Source organism: Triticum aestivum, chromosome 2D (assembly GCF_018294505.1).
Source record: "Triticum aestivum cultivar Chinese Spring chromosome 2D, IWGSC CS RefSeq v2.1, whole genome shotgun sequence".
Lineage (NCBI taxonomy): Eukaryota > Viridiplantae > Streptophyta > Magnoliopsida > Poales > Poaceae > Triticum > Triticum aestivum.
In genome coordinates, this window is record NC_057799.1 from 236,427,717 (window position 1) to 236,430,287 (window position 2,571).

Below are 2,571 nucleotides of genomic sequence, written 5' to 3' on the forward strand. Positions count from 1 at the left end.
AGGACGGCGCTGGGGCGGGCGGCGGCTGGAGCGACGGATGGGCCCCGGCGATCGCCGCGGGTACCGAGTACCAGGGCAGGTGCAGCAGCAGCAGAGGTGGCCCGCTGGGGTGCCCCGCCTGGAACGGCAGCACCGGTGGCCCGCCAATTGCAGGCGCGCCCTGGGACGGCCACGGCAGCGCGGGGTGGCCGTAGGCGGCGGTAGTCGCAGCCGGCGGAGGTGCGTGCGGTCCGGCCAGGTACAGATGGATGCCCTGAACGGCCGTCACGAGATACCAAATTGGTAGGAGCTAGGGCCCTACCGGATCTAGGGCGTAGGTTGTAGGGGAAGGATTGGGGAAGGGCGAGAGCTAGTGCGCGGCGGCCGGCGGCGTGGTGCCGTCCTTGCGACGGGAGCAGCGGCGGCGAAGGCAGGAGGCGCCTAGGGTTTAGGTCTCCCGGCTCCCTAAGGGAAGCCGAGCAAATATTGATTGCTTCTTGCTTGATTAGATTGATACATCTCCTCTCCTTAAATAGAGAGGTTTACTTGACTCCTAAGTAAACGATCCTAATACGATAAGATAATTGGGCTAAGTCCCTAATAACGATAAGATAACTTGGGCCACAACCCACTGGGCTAAGCCCCTAATATGCCGGTCATAACATCAATTTATTTTGGAAACAATTAATATGATTCCAGCAGATTACTCAAGGCTGGAGTATATTTCCAAATATTTTCAGTTAGTCTTATGGGTCATCTAAAAAATTAGCTGAATTTTCAGTGAATTTAACAACAGGAATTTGCTTGGCTGGCATATCTGAGAAACTCTAATTTAGAAAGAGAATTTTCAGATGCTCTTTGACTGAAACCATATCACATTGGCATTCTCTCTGACTAGGAGCAGAGGGAGGAGAGCCAGGAGAAGACTAACAGCAGATCAAAAGAGCAACAATGGTATGTTCAAAATAAATTACCTTAGTCAAATTTGTCCCCCGAGGCAATCTGATTCCCCTTCCACTATCCAAATAGACTCCTTTGCACTAGCCATTATCTCCATTAGTCTTTGCATTGATCATAGAAGAATCTGAAAAAATAAGGGGCCCTTCTAAACAAAATTTTACACTGAAAATAGAACATTGACACTGAAAAATAGGACCCCAAGAAACTGTATTCATGTGTTCAATGAGAAAGGAAAGCAAAAGAATCTTGGAAAGGAAAGGAAAGGAAAATAATTTTACTATTGTGCATATCCAAGATAGTCCTTTAAATGATTCAGGAAAGGAAAGGAAAAGAATCTTGGTTTATTCAGTAAACATATCCGGCACGTCCGCGAGGTCGTTGACGCACCGCAGCATGGCGGCGTGCACGCCGACGCCGAAGGTGACCTCCTTTGCCGCATGCTCGTGTGCCCACTGATTTATTGTTGACAAATGTGCTCACTAAATGGCTGTTGTTATCACCAATTACTAAATTACTGAATCACTAAAATATGACAGCGGCCATTTACTGAACATTTGTCAGTTAACATTGATTTCTAACTGTTCTCATTTAAATTAGATGGGCTGCAGTCATGTCCAAATTTGTTGAGCACACATTCAGTAGATACACATCCATAGCAACCTTGCAGGACACAAATTTGAACCGAAAGCACATAACTGCAGCCTACACATCCATTCAGTAGCTACTCACAGAATTATCCCCTGTACACCACCACCATGATCAAGCTTCCTACTGACAGAAGAACACTCAACACCCAAATTCCCTGCAGCCCCATTGCCACACCAAAGCAGCAAAGCAGAACATTTGAAATTTGAGTACGAGGGACATTTGATTTAGCAGCAAAGCAGAGCATTTGGTTTAGCAGCAAAGAAAAGCAAAGCAGAACATCTACTGTACTTGAGCTCCGAAATTTAGTGAGCGTTGAAATCTCACCTTTACTCTGTCTTTGCGGGGGCGGGAGTGGGGGAGAGCTTCTGCCGTAGGGGGAAAGTGGAGAGCTTCTGCCGTCCGACGAGGTTGGCGGCGAGCTGGATGAGGTTGGCGGCGAGGTCGACGAGGTTGGCGGTGAGGTTGGCAGGGACGAGGTTGACGGCGATGTGGACGAGTTCAACGCCGGGAAGGGCCAGCTCCGGCTCGCCACCATCGGGGAAGGGCGCGTCCTCGTCCGGCGGAGAGCAGATCGGGAAAAAACGAGCCTTGGGCGCGGGAAAGCAAAGCGGCGGAGGGGACCAAGGAGGGGGAGCTCCGGCGACGCTCGAGGAAGCTGCGCGGGAGAGCTCCGGCGCGGGGAGCCGAGCAGGGGAGCGAGCGGGGGAGACGAGCGGCGGGGGTGCGTCGTTTGTCAGGAATTAGCTGAGGATGTTTTTGTAAAATGACCACGAAGACAACCGGACGGAGGGAGTACTAACTTGTACAAAGTTGGGTCATCTATTTTAAAACGGAGGGAGTAGAAAATAACAATCATCAGTTAAAAATTGGAATAGATTATTAAAAACAAAGCACAACAGGACTATCCCTGAAATTGGAAGTGAATAAATATATACCTCCCCTGCTGCTTGGCCTCCTCAACAGCCTGCTCCTTCCCCCTGTCGC

The 2,571-nt window shown here is 50.1% G+C and overlaps 1 long non-coding RNA gene across 1 annotated transcript in view; it reads right to left on the reverse strand.

Annotated features, from left to right (window-relative positions):
• Positions 1 to 2,326, reverse strand: part of LOC123052655 (uncharacterized) — a 5,814-nt gene extending 3,488 nt beyond the window's left edge. The window contains exons 1-2 of the long non-coding RNA XR_006424890.1: positions 1,912 to 2,326; positions 954 to 1,063 (exon numbers count right to left, since the gene is read on the reverse strand). This is a non-coding gene — a long non-coding RNA (uncharacterized lncRNA). The remainder of the gene's footprint in view (positions 1 to 953; positions 1,064 to 1,911) is intronic.
• Between the last annotated feature and the right edge of the window lie 245 nt (positions 2,327 to 2,571).